Raw genomic sequence first — 26,859 nt, 5'->3', positions numbered from 1 at the left:
CGTCACACAAACGGCCCATCCTACAGGCCCACCGCCCACCCGAGCTTCCGGCGCCGCCGTGCAGCGGAGCACAGAGCAGGGTCAGTGCTCCGTTTCCCCGTCCAAGCTCCACGGTGGTCCGCCCCCCACATCCCAGACCACCCGGATCGACGGCCTGCCGGGTGCCGGGTGTCGGCTGCCGTGAGCGTTGTCGTGTCGAGGATGTCCGAGCCGATCATGTCCTGGCCGCCGTCTGGCTGTCCGGCAAGGCTCCGCCGTGCCTCAGGATGGAGAACAGGAGGAAGACCCGCATGCCTACCTGCTCTGCTCTGTAAGTTTTATTATAGATCGAGGTTAATCGGTCAAACCCCTGTACTCTAGTAGCAGAGTTACTGCATTGGCAGAGTATTGTGCTTCGTAAAGTGCCCGGGTCCTTACATCGAATTTCCATTGGAAATCGGATGCTGGAGGAGCACTGCTCATTTGTTCTCCAGAATCCATAGATATGTACAATGAAACTGAAGTTCTGCAGGTAGTTACAGCATTCAACATGTGTCATGTGTCTATGCAAACCAGGTAGTAGTCTGTTGCATAGCAACAACACATTATACTTGACTTCATAAACTGGGGCCCTTCCATGTTGTTTTTGTAGCACAATATCCCATTGGAATTTGGACTTGGGAATGTGAGTGAGATAAGAAAAAGGAAAAACAGAAGAAACTTCTATAGGAAACAAATGGCATCAGCTAAGAGCTGAGAATGACACATATGTACATTTCAAGTAAAGAAAAAAGGAGGGAAATTGGCAACTGTACATACAGGGAACTAAAATGATCAAAATCAATATTGTTTCATGCATCTACACTTTCCAATTGACCATGGAGTCTGAAGAATTTTTTTGATGTATTCACACTGTTCTTGTAGTATCAGCTAGCTCTGAGAGTCACATGTTCCCTGCAGAAACATGAAGTTTCTTAGAACTACACGACAGATAAGTGTGTGTTATGTTCAGATACAGATTTCTGAATTTTTCCTACCTTTTTTGGTAACTACAGCTTAATTGCAACATAGGCTCCAGTTCCAGCTATAGCGCCCAGTGGCGTTGCCACCATGTAGATCCAAATCTGAGTGTATCTACAGGTTGCAATTGCCGGTCCAAGTGTGCGTGCAGGATTCATTGATGCTCCTGTTGACGGTCTGCTCATACACATTAACAAGCAAAGTTAGAGTATATTTTTGTGAAATTTCAAGTACACAAGAAATCTCCTAATGGAAAGTACTTCTGAACAATTCCATATGCACATACCCTGCGACAAGAGCATTCATCATTATTGTTGCCCCAACTGCCACTGCTATCAACTCTTTCACCTGAAGATTTATGAGAAGATCATTATCAGCTTTGGCTTCATACAATGGGAAGAAGGCAAACAGGATTAAAAGGTCGAAAGCGACATAAAACTTACTGCATGGGGATCAGTGGCCAGAGCAGTGATGATGAACAGAAGCACGAATGTCGTGATGAACTCAAGGAAGAAAGCTTCAGTAGTGCCAACCTTCGGTATGGTGGCGATCCCAGGATTCACCGGATGATAGATGCCCTTGACAGTGAAGGAGGCAGCAACGGAGCCCAGAATTTGTGCAGCCACGTAAGGCAGGATGTGAGCAAGTGGGAGGTGGCCAAATACAGCCATGGCGATGCTGACTGCTGGGTTCAGGTGGCAGCCAGATATGTGGATGAGGGACAGCACAAGAACAGTGACAGCTAAACCTGCAGAGGTTGCAATGCCGAGCAGACTCTCGGCGCCATCATGCTGTTCATTCATGATGATGGTGGACAACACAGTGAAGATCAGTATGAATGTGCCAAGGAATTCCACGATCATCTGCAATGCAATGGCCACTCTTTCAGGTCAACATTTAATTTCTACAAAACTCAATGACAAATTTCAGACAGTTAAACTGAACTGCAAGGTTTTATAACTTTACCTTCTTGATCAGAGGAACTGCATTGATCTTTTGTAAGCCTTGATTCCATCGGTGATGATGAATTGCATGTGCAACAGAGGATTCAGCAACATCAGCATGTGGTCGTGAGCTGACGCTGCCGGCATGGATCAGCTCAAATGGCATAATCTTGGAGGTTGCAGCCCTTGGGGAGATGATGATGGAAATCTTGTTGCTCTCGCTTGTCTGCATGGGAGGGACTGCAACTGCAGCCACATCACCCATACTGCGCTTTTGCTCTTCCATGCTATTCCCCTCGAAGCCAAGCAACTAGACCTCACTGAGTAATGGATTAAACTGGATGGCGATGATCTGAACTCTTCCTTTTTTATCTTTATAGGACCAAAGGAATTCTGCTGTTTGATGCTTGGGTGTGATATGGAACATGGCAGTGAAGTCGAGGGGTATTTATAGGCCTCTGATTTCATTTGCACAATATGCCTTGTAGCTTCTGTTGTCAAAACCAGCAGCCTCCAAATTTGCAGCGGCAGAGGTGCTGAGTTCATGGATTTCAGAGAGGCGGTAGCAGAATAGGTAAGATACTGGCCCAAGTATAATACTCCTATGTTACATGATATTATCCAACAGAACGCCATGGGGAAGGAAGTTGCTAGAGCAATGTTAAGTATAATAAAAATGTCAACGGCTCCCACATCTGAAGTAGTGTTCAACTATCAAATGAGAGTGCCTAGCAGCTGTGTTTATTCAATTATATTTGTTGCCATCATCTCTGATCTCTGGTTCATAATGGACTATTCAGGCCGTGGCTCAGTTAACCACTTAACCTATTGTTTAGCTGTTCACATCGGCAACACGTGCAAATTCTATTCTGAGATTTTATTTTAATTCGAAGTATTTCTATTGGACGAGATGACCATGATGTTATTTAGATACTTATCCTATTCTGGATTACCAAAACAGGAGTAGAGGGATAACTCAGCCAAAACCATTTCTAAAAACTAGCAGTTGGAGGACAGGAACAACTTGTCTGCAAAATTGAGATGGAGGCGTTGACCTTGGCATTCCTGCCTTCATTTAAAAACCAGGGCGCTGATCCGGCACACACCTCTGCCGCTGCAAATCTGGAGTAGTTGATACTGGCAAAACCACATGCCATGGCGGAATGCGAGAACCAAGATACTGTTGATCCAACTCATACACAGATTCCTATGAGATTCGAAGGAACAAGGATGGGACAGTTACTCCTCTCATATGCACTATATTGCAGAAAATGTTATACAACTCTGAACTCGCACGCAGTCCAACTGTCAAATTGAGTTTGGAATTTCTGGGGTTACCACCAATATATTAGGGAAAAAACAAAGTACAGAATGATCAGTGTAACTCCTTCAAGAGACAAAGAAGAAGGAAAAAAATCAGTAGAACTAGAATAGAAGTCAAAACTAAATCAGGCTTTGTATCCATTCTTGAATATGAGGGAAGTATCTTTTCTTGGTGAGCCAAAGGAAGTAAGTAAATTCTGAACAGAAAGACTTGCAGCCTTGGACTGAAGCTGGGAAGCTTTTGAAGATCTGATTATTTCTAGTCATCCAGATTGTTGGGACACGGTTATAAGTCGCGGAGGCCAGGGACCGCAACAGCAATGAAAGCTAATGATTAACGAATTTTATGAGTGATGTACAGGAAGAGAAGATGAAAGCCTCCGCCCGATCGGCCGATCAGGGCGAAGGACCAGAGGATGCGGCGAAGGCACCCGAACGTGGTCCGAGGCGGAGGCTTCGACGCCCTGGGCGGAGGCTCCCGGATGCAGCCAACGGCGAAGGCTCGGGCGGCACCTGCGGAGGCTACGGAGAGTCGGCACGTAGGTCGCCCCGGATGAAGGCCCCGAGAGTCGAGGGACTTCCTGAAGGACAGCGGTGCCAAGCCGTGGGCCACAGACGGACTCACGGTTGCGGCCCATCAAGCAAAGGCGGTTGAAGAAGAAGGCACCCAAATTACCCTTAGCAGTTTGTATTAGTATAGGAATATTCCGAGGATGTACTGTAACCGTCAAGGGGTAAAATTGTAAAAGAGTAGCCTTAGCAAGCGGTGCCCTATAAAAGGGGAACACAAACTTTGTACAAGGGGGGAGGTAGTTGAATGCGTTTATGAAACCCTAGTTTGGTCTGGACCCACTTTTCACATGACACGCTTCACCCGAGGCACCTGTCCCGGCGAAGGCTTCGGCTATCTCCTTCTAGTCCCACCCGCTGGAAACCACCGTTTTCCAACTTTGATGCCCACCGCGGGTTGGCCAAACAAGACCCACGATGGCAAGAAAGAGAGCAGCCTCCGCTAGGGTTCCCGTAGAGCCCTCGACGAGAGGACGACCCAGGCGTAGTGCCCACAACACTTATGCTATAGCCCCCAGAAGATCAAGTTGGAGAAGAACCCACGGTCGAAGACCAGCCTCCTGCATCCGAGGAGCAGCAAGCCCCAAGTCCCACTCCAGAACAAGAGCTTCAACAGCTACAGGCTCAGTTGCAGAGCATGCAACAAGAAAGAGATAGGGTCACAGCAGCCTTCGCCGCAAATCAACGGGCAGCCCAAGCATCAGCTCAGGCAACGGAGATTAGGCAGCAGCTAGCCGTCTTACAGGCCAAAATACAAAGTATGTAGCCATCGCAATCCAACTTCAACACATCCAACTAACTCCACTCAGCAAACCAAAGCCAACCCAATCCCCCGCCACGTTCCATAGCACAACCAACCTTCGGCATACCCTACACTTCACCACAAACCCACAGAACCATCGATTCCAAATCACCACTATCCGAAGGCATCCAAAGCTCACCCAACCCCGCCTCCTACAAACCCATCACCTTGCCCAAATTCAATTGAAGATCAGACCCACGATAGTTCATCATGAGCTTTGAGGCAGCAATAGCTTCCGCTGGTGGAAATAAAGCGGTGCTAGCTAAGTCCTTTATCATCGTAGCTGAAGGCGATGCGCTAGCCTGGTATTCAATGCTAAGGCCAAGTTCTATCTATTCATGGGAAGACCTTCGCGACAAGATCTTAGCAAATTTCAAGGGGTTCACAAGTGAATCCTTTACTTCCATGGACCCGTTTCAATGCAAGTAGAATCAAAGAGAAGCCCTAAAGGACTACCTCTAGAAATTCGTGCAAATAAAGGCAAAAGCACCCAATGTCCTAGAGGACGTCGCTATCGAAGCAGCAATCAAAGGCCTTCGCATAGGTCCATTTGCAGCTCACCTAGCCAGGGAAAAGCCTCGAACCATTGAAGACCTTTACAGCGAATTTGAGAAGTATTGCAGATCTGACATTGACCTCTGCAGAAGACTAGAAGAACAAAACCAAAGCAAGCAGTTCTAGGGCAACAGCAGAAAACGCCTAGAAGGGTAACAGAAGCCAAGGTCAGCCATAGCCACAACAAGCGCAAAACCAGCAAGTCTTCAACAAAGAACACCGAGGAAACAGCCAGCAGGGGCAGCAACCGACAAAGGCAGTCCCAAATGACACGTCCTAGAAACAACCCAAAGGCAAGGGAAATAGCCAAGGTAGGAACTAGAACAGAAACCAAAACCAAAGATAGTGAAGGCAGTATTGTTTCTTTCATGGAGAAAATAAAGGGCACACAACCAAGGACTGCCCATACGCCAAGGAGACCCAAGAAAGGATCAAAAGCAGAGCAAATCTGCCACCTCCACCACAACAACTCATGAGAGAGGTGAACCATACCTTCGCAGCATCTCAGCAACAATACTATCCAATTTACCCAAGCCTAAACTCCACTCAAATTCACCCATCCACTTTAGCCACTGCCTACTACCTAAACTTCCTACCCGCATGGAGACCAAGTACTTAGCAGCAGGGGCTGACTAACAACCAATGGGTAGAGGCCAACCTCACTTACATAAACCCGAGGCATTTCCAGCCATCCTAAATACATAATAGATAGCTCGAGGCATTTCCTTCGCCTCCAATAACACAGCTCACAACACCCAAAAACGAACCTAACCCAGAGAACCAACTCCACCCTCACACACTGCTTCCAGCCATCGGCATGATATTGCCTATAGCTGCGGGCTCCTCGATGGAGTTACAGACTAAGAAGCAGAAGAAGGATCACCTTAGGTTGGTCAACAACATAGCAGTTCAAGGCCCAGTGTGTTACATAGATTGGTCAAAGACGCCAATCACCTTTTCAGAACAAGATTTGCGGCTCTAGAGCTACCCTCATACTGATGCCATGGTAATCAAGGCCAACATTGCAGGATGGAAAATCAATAGGGTTCTCATAGACTCCAGAAGCTCTATAGATATTATCTTTGTAAATGCCTTCGACCAGATGAAGCTAAGCAGGAGTCAGTTATAGCCTTTGGACTCACCACTAATTGGTTTCGGAGGGAAAAAGATAGATGCATTAGGAAAAACATCCCTCCCAGTCTTCTTCGGAGGTCAAGAAAATGCAAGAACATAATATATAACCTTCGACGTAGTAGATCTCTACTACCCCTACAACGCCATCTTTGGAAGAGGGTTTGCAAACAAATTCAATGCAGCCATTTATATGGGTTACATGTGTATGAAAATGTCGGCCTTGCACAGAATCATCACTGTTCACGGCTGCCAGAAGTAAGCAAGAAATATAGAAAGAGCCATCTACAAGTCGCAGCGCAACATCAACTTCGTCGAAGCAGCTAAAACTAATTCAACGGAGCCTCTGGACATGCCGAAGGGAAAAACAGATCTCAAGGATCAGGAGGAAATGAAGACAGTCCCATTGGAAGATGCAGTCCCAAACAGGAAGGTCACAATCGGAGGCAACCTATCAAAAGAAGAGGAAGCAGAGCTCATAAAAACCTTAGCCAAAAACAAAGACGTCTTCGCCTGGTCAGCCTCTGACCTGAAAGGGATCAGCAGGGACATTATACAACACTCCCTTGACATCAACCCTAGAATAAAACAAAAAAAGCAGCAACAAAGAAAAATGTTGGAGGAGAGCATTTTAGCAGCAAAAGCTAAAGTTCAAAGGTTGTTAAATGCAAACATCATCAGAGAGGTCAAGTACTTAGAATGACTAGCGAATGTAGTACTAGTGCCAAAGAAAAATGGAAAGATGAGAATGTGCATAGACTTCACAGATCTAAACGAAGCATGCAAGAAAGATCTATTTCCACTACCAAGAATAGACACCTCCATTGACAAGGCAGTAGGATGCAAGCATTTCTCTCTCCTGGATTGCTTCTTAGGATACCACCAGATCTGGCTCAAAAAAGATGAGGAGAAGACAAGTTTCACTACCCCCTTCGGAACTTATTGTTACACAAGAATGCCCGAAGAATGGAAAAACGTTGGATCAACCTTCGCCAGAATGATGAAGGCAGTCCTCGGCCCTAGCTGCAGAAAAACATCATAGCTTATGTTGATGATATTGTGGTGATGAGTAAGGATGAGGGAGACCACATAACAGATTTAAAGGAAACTTTCACCAATCTCAGAGAGGCCGGGCTAAAACTCAACCTAGAAAAGTGTGTCTTCGGCGTAAGCAGAGGTAAAATGCTCAGGTACATCATAGGACCCGAAGGCATAAGAGCCAACCCAGATAAAACAAAGGCCATAATTTCAATGGTGGAACCATCAACCAAAAAAGGAAGTCCAAAAACTCACTGGAAGAATAGCAGTGCTGAACAAATTCATCTCAAAGTCAGCAGAACGCAATTTCCCATTCTTTAAAGATTTAAGAGGTAGAGATAAAGTGGAATAGGGACTAGAACAATCAAAGGTCTTCCGACAACTCAAAAATTATTTGGCTACCAAACTCATGGTAATAGTGCCAGGTCCGGAGGCACCATTGCTATTATATGTTGCAGCCTCTGACCATGCAGTCGGTGGGGTGCTTCTCCAAGAGAAAGAAGAAGAGTCGAAGGTCATTCAGCAGTCGGTCTACTACATCTCCGAAGCCCTATCAGGAGCAAAGCTGAACTATATAGAGATAGAAAAAATAGCATATGCGGTACTAATCTCCTCAAGGAAATTGAAGCATTATTTCCAAGCACATGAAATCACATACCATCTTCACAACCGCTAGGGGACATACTCTGCAACAAAGAAGCCTCTGGAAGAATAGGGAAATGGGCAACAGAGCTATCCTAGTTTGAACTCAATTATGTATCAAGAACAGCAATCAAGTCGTAGGCATTAGCAGATTTTATGGCAAATTAGACACCTTTGGCAGAACAAGCCCCGCAGCCTTAGCCCCAAATCTGGACACTTTACACAAACGGGGTCTAGGGGCATCTAGGCATTGGGACCTCCGCCGTTTTGATAACACCATCTGGCCTCCGCATGAAGTATGCAGCAAGGTTGGAATTCAAAGCAATAAACCATATTGCAGAATATGAAGGCCTTATACTAGGCCTCAACAAGGCAAAGGCACTTGGAGCAAGAACACTACTGGTAAAAACAGACTCCCAAGTCATAGCTGGACAAGTTAAAAAAACATGGCATGGGAACCAGAACTGGCCAAATACCTGGCCATAGTAAGGGCTCTTGAGCGGAGGTTCCAGGGATTCACCCTGCAGTATATACCAAGAGCAGAAAATGCAAAAGCAGACGAATTGGCGAAGGCAGCAGCAAACAACTTGCCCATACCAAATGGAGCCTTTTATTAAGTACTCCAAGCACCAGCAACGCATGCCATTGTGAAGGCATCCAAAACAATCCTAGTCATTGAGTCTGAAGACTGGAGGCAATTGATCATAGATTGCCTCAACAGCGTGCATCACACAGAGGATGAGGTGAGTACAGCCAGAATGGCAGCGTGCGCAAGAAACTATACATAAATAGAGGGAATACTGTACAAAAAAGGGGTTGTCCAGTCGCTGCTTAGGTGCATATCTCAAAGTGAATGCAAAAACGTTCTACAAGAAATTCATTCAGGTTCATGCGGCTCACCCGATGTCATTCAGGTCGTACGCATCGTCCACCTGATGTCGTAAAGCCTCTGCGAGGCCTAGAGTGACCTGAGTTCGGCAGTAGCTAGTCAGTGTCAGAGGTTGTGAGAGGGTATCGCACGAAGGCTCATAACATCCCCTCGCAACCAAAGACACCTTCTAGCGTGACCCGACATCGACCATGTTCAATGGGAGCACAGCTGCTCCAACATAGCCGAAGGCCAAAACAAGAAAATCCAGGAGCAAGCGGAAACAATGTACAAGAAATGCCTCTTCGACCACCGTTGCTTTCTCAAATTGCTCTGTGGCCTCTTGAGAAGCATCAAGAATAAAAATCAGCATCTCCGATGAATGCTCAAATTGCACCAAAGCCTTCGCAGCATCAGCAAGATCAAACACGAGCACCTCAGTTCCTCCGCTGCGACGTGCTAGAACTTCACTGTCAACTTCAAGCAAGCACAGAAGCAGAGGCTAGAGTGGCAAAACAAGCACCAAAGCCTCTGCAAGGCGCCCAAGGTCAAAAACCAACAACTGAGCTCCTTCGTGCAAGAGCACAGACTCGTATTCAACATCGGCCAGAGAAGAGAGAAGCTGAGGGAAAAAGAGAAACCAAGACATAGGAGATGTAACCCTTCGGCCTAGTCAAAAATTATAATAAGAATCCTTTATAATAAGAAATGCACAAATAAACAATCAAGGAAAACTTTATTTCAATGCAGATACAATTACAACAGTAGCGCATTAGAAGCGCAATAGTACAAAAGCCCGAAGGCGGCAAAGGAAAAAGAGAAGGTGCTAAGGCGTCCAAAGTAACAGCCACAAAGACATGAAGGCCAGCCAAACAAAGTCAATTAAAAAACTAAGGACGACGCCCTCGCCAAGCTAATGATCTAGTAAACTCCGCACGTTCATTGTCAATATCATACTTTACAAAATCAAACATATCATGAACAGAACGATGGGGGAAAGTTTCCCGCCAATATTGCCATAATTCACCATTAACATAAATGTCGTCTTGATACATAGTAACAGGAGTCACGTCCTGCACAGTCCCTGCGAAGGAGACCTACGCAGGACAAGTTCACAATTTAGACCTAAATATATACAACTGTGGCACATCGCCTTCAACTAAGCCTAAGAAAACTAACTAAAACCTACACTACACCTCCGGATTAGCAGGAGCAGGCGTGGGCTCTAGGGGCTTCGGGGCCTTAGCAGCCGGAGATGGAGCCTTTGGAGCCGGCGCCTCCGTACCCAACAAAGATCACGCACCAGCAGCTCCACATGTAGCTTCCTTCTTCTGCAACTCCTGCAGAAATAATACCAAGTTATAAAAACAAGCAAGCAAGCAGTAAAAAACCTAAGACAGAAATAAACAAGTTATAAACGAAAAACTAACCTCAGCTCGGCGTGCCTCCACCATTGAGTGTGCCTCCACCCGGCCAAACCTCACCTAGAACAACTTCATGAAGTGGCGGACTGATATTCGGATATCACGCGAAGTCATTCCAAGGTCGGCTGGGCCCTCAAGATATCTCTCCTTCACGTCCTTCATATTTGGGCAGCCATCCTGTGCTAACATCTTTGAAAGATTTGTGGTGGAGACCAAAATCCATAGCACCTCCAATGAAGCCAGGGAGCTTCATGAAGTTGGCCTTCAACCAGGAGAAGATGTTGAATGCCGAAGGCTCCAAAGGCAGCGGCGGCGTAGAGCCTCTGAACTGCTCAAGCGCCCCCACGTAAAGCTCAGCCGCCGCTAGCCCGATGGACTTGGCGTCCTCAAGGCGCTTAGATAACATATCTACTTGTGCCTTTAAGGCACTGCCAGACTCCCTCTCGGCATCCACCTCCTTCCGAAGGCTATCGGCTAACTCAATGGCCTTCAAGGTGCGCTCAGTAGCCAGTTGTCAGTAGCCTTCGCACCATCAATCTCCTTATTTAGCAAGTAAACCTTCTTCTGGAACTCCTCCAGTTCAGCACGGATAGTGCGAAGGCCACCAACCTCCCCTACAAGCTGAGTTTTTTGGCCTCTAGAGTCTCTACCTCCTTCTTCAAGGTCTCGATGGCCAAATTGTGGTCGACCACCTCCCACGTGCCGCACTCTTCGATGGCCTCCAAAAGATAGTGACTCTGCCAAAACGAGCGTCAGCCATAAGCAAAGTAGAGTAACAGTCGAGAAAATGAAAAAAGAAACATACCACACATTTGTAATAGAACCGACCAAATCATAAGAACGTAAGTACAAAAACAATCACCGAAGCGATCAAATTCCTGTACTTAAGCTCCCATAATCCCGGTAGTCCAGAAATCACGAAGGATTTCAACCAACTCTCGACATATAAACCAAGATCATAGTGATTCAACACAATACATCATTCGTTACAACATTTCACAAGTAGCATTCGAATTACATCCATCAGAGTTCAAATAACATATTACAAACCAAGTTTGAGTGTGCGGAAGCAACATAGTTTAGTACAAAACATCATAGTTTTCAAATACATTGCCAAGTCTGAATCATGTCCCACAAAAGCATTATCAAGTACGAGAACTAGTAGAGACCGCGCCCAACGGTCTAGTCTTCATCCCCAGCTGGGAGAAGGTAGTACTTGCAGCAACCAAAGTAGAACTGGTCATCTGCAATAGGTGGGAGATAAACCCTGAGTACGAGAAGGTACTCAGCTAGACTTACCCATTAAAACCAGGAATAAAAGACACCAAGGATCATGCAAGGCTTTTCAGGTGGGCTAGCTTGACACAGTTGCATAAAAGAGCTTATGATTATAGTAACCAATTTAAACTTAGCATCAAGCTTATCATCATTTACCTGTCCACTAGATTAGCACCTGTACTAGAGCACTCACTTATTATGAGCAAACAATATTAACCATAGCAGGTATAATAAGGTTGTCATCATCATATCATCATTTCCGAACCATTATGTTATTTAGTGTATCTACATTGGAGATAAGCCCGTCAAGTTCTCACTAACCGGGAGAGACGGTGACTCGAATCGAATTACAACTCAGCTGAGGGGGTATTCCTAACTCTCACCCTGGCATACTTAGCAAGGGTAGCCGTGGGTCACCTTTGGGACAACTCAGGAACCAAATTCGCGGGTTCGATCAGCGCCAGCACTCTCAGGGATTACCCTTCTGCCAGGACGATCGGGACTTTTAAATCACCTGTCCTTGGACTCACGCCTACGGCTCCCTTCCGAGGCGTACTTTATACTTATCGACTCCCGGCCTGAGGTGAGCTACTCGGCTTCGTGGTCAGTCTCTAGACCCGGCCAACTAAGAGAGAGGCATGCGTTCAACATGAACAGGAAAGGCTCCAAGATTCAGTCCTTAATCGACACAGACGGAGTCACTGCAAACCAGCAAGCCTCCGTCCGGTCTTCATTTCTCATTAAGACTGGTTCTTTTCTACGATAGCAAATATAGCCAACCGTGCCATATGTATCTTCCTATATTTTGCAGGTGATAGGAAATCACCTGACTTCTACTGTGTTAAAGCAGGGCTAAGCACTACACGAGCCTGAGCTACATAGGATTCAGGGTATCAATATCTGGACAAGGATCGGATAACCAATGCAGCAAGTGTTTGCATCCAACACCTAAACTTAATGCAACAATATATATATGTATAACCATAATACTGTAACTGCATTTCAGAAATTAGGAGGCTTAATATGCTCCGGGGCTTGCCTTTCACAAAGTTGCAAGGACGGTGATCCGGGCACTCAACGGCGACCTCGTCTGGCACTTCTCCTGAAGGCGGCACCTCCTGAACCTCCTGTGTCGGCTGCTGCTGCTCGCTCGGTTCCTCGAATTCCAGCAGTGTTACTCCCTCCGGTACACCTATTGCATGCCGATGCACGAGATAAATATCATGGATGCATAAGGAATGACATGATGCTCATGATGAATGAATCATATTAAGTGTTTACGAAAGCATCACTGGACACCCGTTTACCGAGTAAAATAGCTCTATTCAAATCACTTTAAGCATGTATCTAACTTAACTTAAAGAACAAGATCAACTTACCTAACTTGCATAACCTAAGATAAAGATGCTCATCTTCAGTTAAAGGCCTAACACCTAGGAACATTACCACAAACTTAGAAATAGTAAAGGCATACATAAATTAACAATTAAAGTTTCATATGCACACAAGTAGTCCCTTAATTCAATCACAACCAGAGTTCTACAATTCCAAATGACTTGCATGAGGACATTCTGGAAAGCTTATGAAATTCTCTACATGTCAATTGTAAACATCAAAGCATGATTCTTACGTTAACCAAATTGAATTCCAGTAAACCTAGAATCTGTCCAGAACTGACAGGGTTACTAACTTAATTATTTAATGATGATGCAAAAGCCTAATTTGACCAAACCAAGTTTACCAACTTGTTGCACATACCAGAGGAACACTAGAAAGTATAGTGCTAACTTCTAAATAAATTATTTAATATCCTTTTTCCAATTTATTTAGTTAATTAGGTGATTAAAGCAATATATAGTAAAACTATTCATAAAAATCTATAAAAATTACAGTAGCTATCTCATGCTTCACATAGACTACCATAAAAATGTCAAAGCCATTGAGCAAGCAGAACTTGCTGTACCCAAAATAACAGGTGGCATGTCCATTTTTAGCATAATTAGGAAACCCTATTGAAAAGTGTCAAGCAATAGATTTCTTATTTTTCCTAGCATCATTCTAGCATAAGAATATCACTCACCAAATTTTACCTTTACTGGATCTATAGAAAAATTATGAAAATTCACACAAGATCCATCCATGCAAACAAGATAATTTTCTATCTCCTACCAACAGTGTCCAAAATTTATGAAAATTTAACTACAAGCTATTCATGATATGAGCAATACACCATAAAAATTTCATGCCATTTGGCGCAATCTAGAAAAAGATATAATTACCCCTATTTCTTGCATGATTAAAAGAGATAAATAGAAACTCCTATTTTCATAACAGAACATGGCATGGATTATATTTTTAATAGAAACTAGACATTATCATGAACTCAACAAAATTAGAACCACATCATTTGGATCTATCAACTAGGAGATACATATTTTTGAATATCTATACAAATCTGTAAAAAGAATAAAACAAAAACATATTTGAAAACCTATCAACTACTGGTGGGCCGGCCCGAGGAAACGGCAGCCCGCGAGCAAGCGTAGGCGCGGCCCAGAACAGCGTGGCCCAGCCAGGCTCCCGCCTCAGCCTCAGCTGCTGACAGTCGGGGCCCGCGTGACAGAGAAACAGGCAGGGGAGGAGAAGGAGATGGCGGCGAAGCTCATCGCCGGTGACTCCTCCGGCGAGGTCGGCGGTGCTACGACGTTCAATACAACAGTGCGCATCTATTGGTGCCCTCAATTGAAGCTAGTACTACGGCTATAGGGGTTGGCGATGAGCAATGGCGGCGCACGGCCGTGGCATGGCCGGCTCCGGCGAGATGACGGTGTCACAGCCCTATATGGCGACCCTACGAGCTTCAGCAGCGCTCCTAGGACCTAGCGTGAGGCAGAGGAGGGATGACAAGGGCGCGAGGACACCTGGCCGCATGGAGCAACAACACCGGCGAGGTCAGCCATGGCGGCGGTGGAAGAAAACAACGCATTCGTCCTTACCGAGACTCGATTGACCCGATTGCACGGTGGAGATGGTAAAGGGGATCACGGCGAAGCCACAGACGAGCTGGGCAACGCGTTTTCGTGGTGGTGAGCGCGCACAACGACGGCGACGCGCGGTCGGGAATGGCGGACGGCTACGGACTCAGCGTTGCGCGCGGAGAAGGCGAGAGGGAAGCAATGGGGCAGGCGGGTGCGTTCGGGCAGGCGCTGGCCCTCTTCTGGAGTGCGGACGCGCGACGTGGAGACCTTAGCAGCGCATGAACGCCACGCGGCGAGCGTTGCCTGAGCCAGTCGGCCATGGCAACACTGACCATTTTCTGAAAATGGTGATTCAGTGTTCGATGGTGATGACTGACAGCACGTATTCGACGCGTCAACACAGCTAATCCATCGATCTATTGCAAAAACAGTATACATGAAAAATGTAGGCCTACCATCCATCTACAACTTCTTTTCAAAGACCAACCCCTAATTCACCATGGATCAGCAGTTACATCAAGCCAAAGTGGGCTTGATCCAACTGAAAATGTAGTTAAGACTTAGAATATTTTCTAAGTGTGAAATCAGCATGGAATACTAACTTGTGGGCCATGTTTCAGCATGTTCTAACCATTTTCATGAAATGATCATAAAACAACTTTTGTTCCTTAATAAATTAGCTACAACTTTGGTAAAGAGTGCACAGCCATGCAAGGTCTCTAAGTTGGTCTTTTGAATCAGTCAAACAGTGACACTCCAAGGGTCAATTCAAGTCAAACCTCCACTTGAGGGCATTTTGGTCATTTTGATCTACATGAACAATGTCCCAACAAGTAACCTAAGTGTAGTTAAGGTGTAATAGACCATAATCAACCACTTTACAAATTGTTATACCAACTTCTAATGATCACATGTGATAAAGCAACTAAAACAAGCAATTCACTCATATGTTTCAATTCCATGTTTCACATGTTTCATGACCTTGTTGTTATTTTATATTTGTCATATTACTACCCTGTTGCCATGTTTCAAGATATGAGAAATTCATGTTGCATTCATATGTTGCACTACTACCATTCATAAGCAATCAAGTACGAAACAAACAGAATATGCGAATGTTGCATATGTATGTTTCACTGACAATGGCTTGATGACATAGATGATGCATATGTTTATGAAATGAAATGCAATTAGTGGAAGCCAAACACCTAGGGTGTTACAGCCCTCCCCCCTTAGAAAAATCTCATCCCGAGATTTGGAAAGCGTACCATTTAGTATAGAAAGTTGGATGATTTTCCTTTAAATAATCTTCCCGCTCCCATGTTGCATCCCGTTCACTATGATTACTCCAAACTACCTTGTATAACTTAACTACTCGTGTACAAGTCACTCTTTCTTGAGTATCCAGAACTTGCATGGGCTTCTCCTCATAAGAAAGATCAGATTTCAAGTTGACTTTCCTTGTTGCTATTCTTTCCTCGGGAATACGAAGACACTTCTTCAGCTGGGACACATGGAATACCGGGAATATAGCTCCCATTTCACGTGGTAGATCGAGTTTATAGGCTACTCTTCCACTTTTCTTGATAATGCGGTAAGGTCCAACATATCGAGGCTCAAGCTTCCTTTTAATTCCAAAATGCTTGACTCCTTTCATAGGGGATACCTTCAGATAAACATGATCACCTACTTCAAACTCAATAGGTTTTCTTCTCTTGTCAGCGTAACTCTTTTGCCTAGCCTGTGCGGCAGTCATATTCTTCTGTATAGTTTAGACTTGCTCTTCGGCTTCTTTTACAAAGTCAATACCATAGAATCTTCTTTCCTCGGGTTCCACCCAGTTCAAAGCAGTTCTACACTTGTGGCCATAAAGAGCTTCAAAAGGAGCCATTTTGATACTCTCTTGATAACTGTTGTTATAAGAGAATTCAGCGAGAGGTAACCAGTCCTCCCAAGAACCTTTGCAAGAGATAAGACAAGCCCTAAGCATGTCTTCAAGAATTTGATTAACACGCTCAGTCTGTCCTGATGCTTGCAGATGATAGGCAGAACTGCGGATTAAATGAGTGCCAAGATTCTGATGTAAGCACTCCCAAAAGCGAGCCGTGAATTGCGGTCCTCTATCTGAAACAATGGATTTGGGTACACCATGGAGACGTACCACTTGTTGAAAATAAATCTCAGCATAATTGTGAGGGTGATAGGTAGTCTTGACCGGAATAAAGTGAGCGGATTTAGTTAGATGATCTATGATAACCTAGATGGAATCACAACCCTTTTTGGTGGTGGGTAATCCAACAATGAAATCCATGCTAATTTCTTCCCACTTCCAGCCAGGAATAGAGAGTGGCTGCAATAATCCGGGCCTCATGTGAATAGCCTTGACTCTGCAACAGTTATCACACCTTGCCACGTAAGCTGCAATTTCTTTCTTCATCTTGGTCCACCAATAATACAGCTTGAGATCTTGATACATTTTACTGCTACCAGGATGGATGGACAATTTAGAAGAATGGGCTTCAGCCATAATTTGATTTCTAAGTTCTTTGTCTTTGGGTACCACAAGCCTATCATTAAACCAGAGAATTCCTTTGTCATCGACCCTAAAGTGCTTGGTCTCTTTCTCTTTCATCTTCTGCTTGATGTGAAACACACCCACATCAGTCTTCTGGAGTCCGATAATTCGACTTCTAAGAGAGCAATCCACAGTGATATTGTGGAGTACTACAGGATGAAGGAGGTGTGCCAGATGAAAGTCTTCACTAACTAAGGAATTGCAATGGGCCTTTCTGCTTAAGGCATCAGCAAACACATTTGCCTTACCAGGATGGTAGTGCACTTGAAGGTTGTAGTCTTTGATTAATTCTAACCATCGTCGTTGACGCATGTTCAACTCGGGTTGAGTAAAGATGTACTTGAGGCTTTTATGGTTAGTATAGATGTTGCACACATTACCTAGCAAGTAATGTCTCCAAATCTTCAGGGCATGAACAACCGCGGCTAGCTCTAAGTCATGGGTAGGATAGTTGACTTTGTGTTTTCAAAGTTGGCGTGAAGCATAAGCAATGACCCGGCTCTCCTGCATAAGAACACACCCCAAACCGGTGCCACATGCATCACAGTAGACATCAAAAGGCTTCTCGATGTCAGGTTGTGCCAATACAGGAGCAGAGGTTAGTAAGGTCCGCAAAGTGTGGAAAGCCTCTTCACACTTTGGAGTCCACACAAACTTCTCATCTTTTTGAAGTAGTCGAGTCATGGGCTTGGCGATTTTAGAGAAATCCGGGATAAAACGACGATAATAGCCAGCTAATCCCAGGAAACTTCGGACTTCTATGACCGTAGTAGGTGCCTTCCACTCAAGGACTTCTTGCACCTTAGTAGGGTCAACCGAAATTCCATCACCAGATAACACATGACCTAGAAAAGGTATCTTGTTCAACCAGAATTCGCACTTGCTGAACTTAGCATAAAGCTGGTTGTCACGTAACCGAGTTAAAACAATTCTCAGATGTTCAGCATGCTCTTCTTCATTCTGAGAATATACAAGGATATCATCAATAAACACGACGATGAATTTGTCCAGTTCCGGCATGAATATAGAATTCATCAGGTACATAAAGTGTGCTGGAGCATTGGTCAACCCAAAGGACATGATGAGGTATTTGAACAAGCCATAATGAGTAGAGAAAGCTGTCTTTGGTATATCTTCAGGACGAATTTTTATCTGATGGTAGCCAGACCTCAAATCGATCTTGGAGAATACCTTAGCTTTGGAGAGCTGATCAAACAAAATATCAATGCGAGGAAGAGGGTATTTGTTCTTGATAGTAACAGCATTAAGGGGGCGATAATCCACGCACATGCGTAGAGACTCGTCCTTCTTCTTCACAAATATAGCCGGACAACCCCAAGGAGAAGAACTAGGCCGAATCAAACCTTTCTTCAATAGCTCATTCAACTGATTCTTCAGCTCAACCAACTCATTGGGCGGCATTCTATAGGGCCTTCGAGAAATAGGAGCCGTACCCAGAATGAGTTCTATCTTGAATTCTACATCACGGTCCGGAGGTAATCCAGGCAAGTCATCAGGGAAGACATCTGGAAACTCATAGACAACCGGTAGATCCTCAAGGGCTTTGGCTAGGGTAGCATTGGTTGTATTGTGGATAGAGATATCACGAGGTAACTGCACTAGAAAACCCTTCTTATCCACAGGATCCCTCAACATTACCACACGGGTTGAGGTATCGATCAGCACTCCATTCTCGCTCATCCACTTCATTCCTAGGATTACATCGATTCCTACCCCCGGTAGAACTACAAGATCCGTAAGGAACTCCTGATCCCCAATCTCAATCTTTACATCTTTAACTACTTGGTTAGTTAGGATATTATTTCCAGCAGCACTAATACAATAACCACCCTTGACAATTGTAATCACATTCATCTTATGCTTAGATGCAAAAGTAGAACTCATAAAGGAATGTGAAGCACCTGAATCAAAGAGCACAACTACAGGGTGATCATTAACAAGGAACTTACCAACGGTGACCACTTCACCAGTAGGAATTTCCTCCACAGTCGTGTAGTGAACATGCCCCTGACGGACATTTCCTTGAGCATTCTGCTTGGAAGGATAGGGACACTTATTAGCCCAATGACCAAGCTGGTTACAGTTCTAGCACGGCCTATTAGCTGGTGGGGCATTGGAGCTACCCTGCCCAGAGGTATTCTTTGGCAAGGAAATTGTGTACCCCTTGCGGAAACTAGTTTTAGCTTGATTCTTTTTCTGAGGTGGGCGGTACTGGACATTAGCATTGGGTGGATGGTACTAGGTCTTGGATACCATTAGAGCCTTAGACTGAGAAGCACCAGCCTTAAAGTTTCTTTTATGGTTCTTGGAAGCAGCATATATCTTGTCATTATTCTCCTAAGTCAGGGTGTCACTGATAAACTCATTGAAGGTGACACACTAGCAGTTGCCCATAGACTTCATCAGTTTAGGGGAAAGTCCCCTCTTGAAGCTAGCTATTCTCTTGGTGTCAGTATCGACGAACTCGGGAGCATACCTTGCCAGGTTGTTGAATGCCTAGAGGTATTCATTAAGACTCTTGTTGCCTTGGGTTAGCTTCATAAACTCGGTATGCTTAATGGCCATGAGACCAGGAGGGATAAAGTGTCCCCTGAAAGCTGCCTGGAACTGGTCCCAAATGATCTCAACGTTAGCAGGGAAGGTGGTCCTGTGATGGGTCCACCAGATGCCTGCAGGGCCTTGGAGCTGGTGTCCTGCATACGAAGCCTTCATGCCTTTTGTCAAACGGAGCAATCCAAACCTTTGCTCTATCGTGCTCAACCATTCATCAGCTTGTAATGGTTCTTCTGTCTCACGAAAGATAGGAGGCTTTGTGTCCATGAAGTCCTTAAAGCTGCTGTACTGGTTCAGCTCGGGTCCCTGGCGGACATGCCGATCATCACGGTTAGCCATCTGGCGCATAGCCTCAGCTAGCATGCGCTGACTTTCCACGACTATCTGCATTAGCTCAGCTGGTGTGGGCGGTGGAGGAGGTGGTTGTTCCTCATCTCCCATGCTATGACCGCGACGAAGGTTATAAGCCATCTGCAAAAGGTATAGCCAATGAGCACTGATGATGTGGGAACTTTTGTAGATGAATTGTATAATTATGCCAGACTGATTCCATTGGAGAGAATGCATTTAAAATCAACAGAGGCACAATCATTCATCACAATCACACAACTCATCAAGCGCATCAATTGACACATAAATGCGATGAACTTAACCAACAACGAGATCTATAGACCGCAAAGACGAAATTCATCAAAAGCTCACATACGTGGGGCATAACACGTTCGATAGGTTACATCGAAGCCATAGAGGTTCCAAACTTACATCAAGGGTAACATAGGATTCGATATTACATCACAACTATTAACTTGATACAAAGCTACTCGTTCATGCATGAGGATCAACAAAAGACTAGCTCTAGCGCATTAGCTAAGTAGTAAGCTAAACTACGCATCGTCCTCGGAGTCAGTGTCAAAGATCTCTCCTCCATCTTCATCACTAGCAGGCTCTAACTCCTCATCTTCCTCCTCATCAGGTGGAACGTCCTCAGGTCCATTGACCTCAATGCCATCATCACCTTCAGCCATGATAACACCAGAGCCCATCTCATCCTCATCATCAGGTGGCAGGAGAGGGTGAAGTTGATTGTGTAACAGGTGAACCTCCTCATGGAGATGGTCATTATACTCTTCGGTAACTGCCACTTGCTGCTCTAACTCCACCTGTCGCGCTCTCAACACATTCTCTTCGTGCCAGGCTTCATTTCGTTGGTTCATCACGTGAATCAACATACGTTCACAGTTGCGGTGAGCAACTGTCAACCTCTGAACCTCTAGGGTCTCTTGGTCCCGTTCCTATGTTACTTGCTCCAAATGGTGCTGAGCCGCATTCCTCTCAGTAGTCACCCGGGCCAGCTCTGTCCTCAGCATTTCCGCCTCAGTAGGCTCAGGACGGGGCTCATGTGGAGCTAACCAGTGACGAGGTGCCCTGCCTCCAGCGGACTTGCGAGCAGTAAGTTTCGTGCGCACCATCTGTAGCAAAAAGTTGCAACGTAAGGGGAGAATCATTTAAGGGATACGAAATTTAATTAGTCGGGACAATCATATTTTAAGGGAGGGAGTAATGCAGGAAATGCCATGTATGCTTGAACATGATGCATGCACGATCCGTACGTCCTCACAAACCTAGAAAAATTCAAAGGCTAGCGAAATATACGGTGGCATACATACGTTCTCTCGTATACGGTAGCTAGTCGATCTACAACGATATGTTGTTAGTGTACCTGCAGAAAATTTCATTTCAGCCCAGTAATTTCCCAAGATGCATAAAAAGCAAGCAGTAAACTAAATACTTTCATACATGGATCCCCTGATGCATATACTCTAGTATCACAGCTACCCGTCAAAGATACCCACATTTAAGTACTCTCATAGATACATGATTGAACATGTAAGTATGCGAGCAACCACAACTACTCTCCCCTAGATCGACGGTTGGACGGTCATGCTCTCACAACTCCCACTTATCGGAGCGTAGAGGTATTTTGATCCATACATTACCACCCAAGCGGATGGCATCCATACAATAGCACGCCGTATGAACGATGAAACAGATACAAGCAGGAACCCCCAAGTTAGTACTTTAATAAGCCACCTAAGAGTCCTTATTTGGGCATAAGGGATATGACCACTGGCAATACTTAGTATTTAATCTAGGATTTTTGCAAATATTTTTGTTTTAAATACACAAATGACATGTTTAGTGTCGAATCTTGCTCTGATGCCAGTTGTAACAGAACCGACCAAATCATAAGAACGTAAGTACAAAAACAATCACCGAAGCGATCAAATTCCTGTACTTAAGCTCCCATAATCCCGGTAGTCCGGAAATCATGAAGGATTTCAACCAACTCTCGACATACAAACCAAGATCGTAGTGATTCAACACAACACATCATTCGTTACAACATTTCACAAGTAGCATTCGAATTACATCCATCAGAGTTCAAATAACATATTACAAACCAAGTTTGAGTGTGCGGAAGCAACATAGTTTAGTACAAAACATCATAGTTTTCAAATACATTGCCAAGTCTGAATCATGTCCCACAAAAGCATTATCAGGTACGAGAACTAGTAGGGACCGCGCCCAACGGTCTAGTCTTCATCCCCAGCTGGGAGAAGGTAGTACTTGCAGCAACCAAAGTAGAACTGGTCATCTGCAACAGGTGGGAGATAAACCCTGAGTACGAGAAGGTACTCAGCTAGACTTACCCGTTAAAACCAGGAATAAAAGACACCAAGGATCATGCAAGGCTTTTCAGGTGGGCTAGCTTGACACAATTGCATAAAAGAGCTTATGATTATAGTAACCAATTTAAACTTAGCATCAAGCTTATCATCATTTACCTGTCCACTAGATTAGCACCTGTACTAGAGCACTCACTTATTATGAGCAAACAATATTAACCTTAGCAGGTATAATAAGGTTGTCATTATCATATCATCATTTCTGAACCATTATGTTATTTAGTGTATCTACATTGGAGATAAGCCCATCAAGTTCTCACTAACCAGGAGAGACGGCGACTCGAATCGAATTATAACTCAGCTGAGGGGGTATTCCTAACTCTCACCTTGGCATACTTAGCAAGGGTAGCCGTGGGTCACCTTTGGGACAACTCAGGAACCAAATTCGTGGGTTCGATCAGCACCAGCACTCTCAGGGATTACCCTTCTGCCAGGACGATCAGGACTTTTAAATCACCTATCCTTGGACTCACGCCTACGGCTCCCTTTCGAGGCGTACTTTATACTTATCGACTCCCGGCCTGAGGTGAGCTACTCGGCTTCGTGGTCGGTCTCCAGACCCGGCCAACTAAGAGAGAGGCATGTGTTCAACATGAACAGGAAAGGCTCCAAGATTCAGTCCTTAATCGACATAGACGGAGTCACTGCAAACCGGCAAGCCTCCGTCCGGTCTTCATTTCTCATTAAGACTGGTTCTTTTCTACGATAGCAAATATAGCCAACCGTGCCATATGTATCTTCCTATATCTTGCAGGTGACAGGAAATCACCTGACTTCTACCGTGTTAAAGCAGGGCTAAGCACTACACGAGCCTGAGCTACATAGGATTCAGGGTATCAATATCTGGACAAGGATCGGATAACCAATGCAGCAAGTGTTTGCATCCAACACCTAAACTTAATGCAACAATATATATATGTATAACCATAATACTGTAACTGCATTTCAGAAATTAGGAGGCTTAATATGCTCCGGGGCTTGCCTTTCACAAAGTTGCAAGGACGGTGATCCGAGCACTCAACGGCGACCTCGTCTGGCACTTCTCCTGAAGGCGGCACCTCCTAAACCTCCTGTGTCGGCTGCTGCTGCTCGCTCGGTTCCTCGAATTCCAGCAGTGTTACTCCCTCCGGTACACCTATTGCATGCCGATGCACGAGATAAATATCATGGATGCATAAGGAATGACATGATGCTCATGATGAATGAATCACAGTAAGTGTTTACGAAAGCATCACTGGACACCCGTTTACCGAGTAAAATAGCTCTATTCAAATCACTTTAAGCATGTATCTAACTTAACTTAAAGAACAAGATCAACTTACCTAACTTGCATAACCTAAGATAAAGATGCTCATCTTCAGTTAAAGGCCTAACACCTATGAACATTACCACAAACTTAGAAATAGTAAAGGCATACATAAATTAACAATTAAAGTTTCATATGCACACAAGTAGTCCCTTAATTCAATCACAACCAGAGTTCTACAATTCCAAATGACTTGCATGAGGACATTCTGGAAAGCATATGAAATTCTCTACAAGTCAATTGTAAACATCAAAGCATGATTCTTACGTTAACCAAATTGAATTCCAGTAAACCTAGAATCTGTCCAGAACTGACAGGGTTACTAACTTAATTATTTAATGATGATGCAAAAGCCTAATTTGACCAAACCAAGTTTACCAACTTGTTGCACATACCAGAGGAACACTGGAAAGTATAGTGCTAACTTCTAAATAAATTATTTAATATCCTTTTTCCAATTTATTTAGTTAATTAGGTGATTAAAGCAATATATAGTAAAACTATTCATAAAAATCTATAAAAATTACAGTAGCTATCTCATGCTTCACATAGACTACCATAAAAATGTCAACGCCATTGAGCAAGCAGAACTTGCTGTACCCAAAATAACAGGTGGCATGTCCATTTTTAGCATAATTAGGAAACCCTATTGAAAAGTGTCAAGCAATAGATTCTTATTTTTCATAGCATCATTCTAGCATAAGAATATCACTCACCAAATTTTACCTTTACTAGATCTATAGAAAAATTATGAAAATTCACACAAGATCCATCCATGCAAACAAGATAATTTTCTATCTCCTACAAACAGTGTCCAAAATTTATGAAAATTTAACTACAAGCTATTCATGATATGAGCAGTACACCATAAAAATTTCATGCCATTTGGCGCTATCTAGAAAAAGATATAATTACCCCTATTTCTTGCATGATTAAAAGAGATAAATAGAAACTCCTATTTTCATAACAGAACATGGCATGGATTATATTTTTAATAGAAACTAGACAATATCATGAACTCAACAAAATTAGAACCACATCATTTGGATCTATCAACTAGGAGATACATATTTTTGAATATCTATACAAATCTGTAAAAAGAATAAAACAAAAACACATTTGAAAACCTATCAACTACTGGTGGGCCGGCCCGAGGAAACGGCGGCCCGCGAGCAAGCGTAGGCGCGGCCCAGAACGGCGCGGCCCAGCCAGGCTCCCGCCTCAGCCTCAGCTGCTGACAGTCGGGGCCCGCGTGACAGAGAAACAGGCAGGGGAGGAGAAGGAGACGGCGGCGAAGCTCATCGCCGGTGACTCCTCCGGCGAGGTCGGCGGTGCTACGACGTTCAATACAACAGTGCGCATCTATTGGTGCCCTCAATTGAAGCTAGTACTGCGGCTATTGGGGTTGGCGACGAGCAATGGCGGCACACGGTCGCGGCATGGCCGGCTCCGGCGAGATGACGGCGTCGCAGCCCTATATGGCGACCCTACGAGCTTATGCAGCGCTCCTAGGACCTAGCATGAGGCAGAGGAGGGATGACAAGGGCGCGAGGACACCTAGCCGCATGGAGCAACAACACCGGCGAGGTCAGCCATGGCGGCGGTGGAAGAAAACGACGCATTCGTCCTTACCGAGACTCGATTGACCCGATTGCACGGTGGAGATGGTAAAGGGGATCACGGCGAAGCCACAGACGAGCTAGGCAATGCGTTTTCACGGTGGCGAGCGTGCATGACGACGGCAACGTGCGGTCAGGAATGGCGGACGGCTGCGGACTCGGTGTTGCGCGTGGAGAAGGCGAGAGGGAAGCAATGGGGCAGGCGGGTGTGTTCGGGTAGGCGCTGGCCCTCTTCTGGAGCGCGGACGCGCGACGTGGAGACCTCGGCAGCGCATGAACGCCACGCGGCGAGCGTCGCCTAAGCCAATCGGCCATGGCAACACTGACCGTTTTCTGAAAATGGTGATTCAGTGTTCGATGGTGATGACTGACAGCACGTATTCGACGCGTCAACACAGCTAATCCATCGATCTATTGCAAAAACAGTATACATGAAAAATGTAGGCCTACCATCCATCTACAACTTCTTTTCAAAGACCAACCCCTAATTCACCATGGATTTGCAGTTACATCAAGCCAAAGTGGGCTTGATCCAACTGAAAATGTAGTTAAGACTTAGAATATTATCTAAGTGTGAAATCAGCATGGAATACTAACTTGTGGGCCATGTTTTAGCATGTTCTAACCATTTTCATGAAATGATCATAAAACAACTTTTGTTCCTTAATAAATTAGCTACAACTTTGGTAAAGAGTGCACAGCCATGCAAGGTCTCTAAGTTGGTCTTTTGAATCAGTCAAACAGTGACACTCCAAGGGTCAATTCAAGTCAAACCTCCACTTGAGGGCATTTTGGTCATTTTGATCTACATGAACAATGTCCCAACAAGTAACCTAAGTGTAGTTAAGGTGTAATAGACCATAATCAACCACTTTACAAATTGTTATACCAACTTCTAATGATCACATGTGATAAAGCAACTAAAACAAGCAATTCACTCATATGTTTCAATTCCATGTTTCACATGTTTCATGACCTTGTTGTTATTTTATATTTGTCATATTACTACCCTGTTGCCATGTTTCAAGATATGAGAAATTCATGTTGCATTCATATGTTGCACTACTACCATTCATAAGCAATCAAGTACGAAACAAACAGAATATGCGAATGTTGCATATGTATGTTTCACTGACAATGGCATGATGACATAGATGATGCATATGTTTATGAAATGAAATGCAATTAGTGGAAGCCAAACACCTAGGGTGTTACAACATTGCTGCTCCAAGTTCATCCATAGCAACTTGAAGTAGTCTATGTTTTTTAGGTGGTGGCGAAGGCAGCCTAACAGCAAATTAAGCGTAAGAAACGTAAGATAAAAAGTAACAAAATAAAAGATATAAGAACGGCCTCCTATATCATTATAAATAGCTTCAAGCACATCCGTCCACGCACTTGTTGTGCTATCGGAGGCACCTAGAATAGCAAACAAAATTAGCAAGACTGAAAACAAAAATAATGTAGAAACAAAAAACAAGAAATA

The 26,859-nt window shown here is 44.5% G+C and overlaps 1 pseudogene; it reads right to left on the bottom strand.

The window, feature by feature from the left end:
- Positions 1 to 1,028: 1,028 nt before the first annotated feature.
- On the bottom strand, positions 1,029 to 2,898 carry LOC136502261 (aquaporin NIP3-2-like; annotated as a pseudogene).
- Positions 2,899 to 26,859: the final 23,961 nt, after the last annotated feature.

This window comes from Miscanthus floridulus, chromosome 13, assembly GCF_019320115.1.
Source record: "Miscanthus floridulus cultivar M001 chromosome 13, ASM1932011v1, whole genome shotgun sequence".
NCBI lineage: Eukaryota > Viridiplantae > Streptophyta > Magnoliopsida > Poales > Poaceae > Miscanthus > Miscanthus floridulus.
This window is presented reverse-complemented; position numbering and strand designations above follow the sequence as displayed.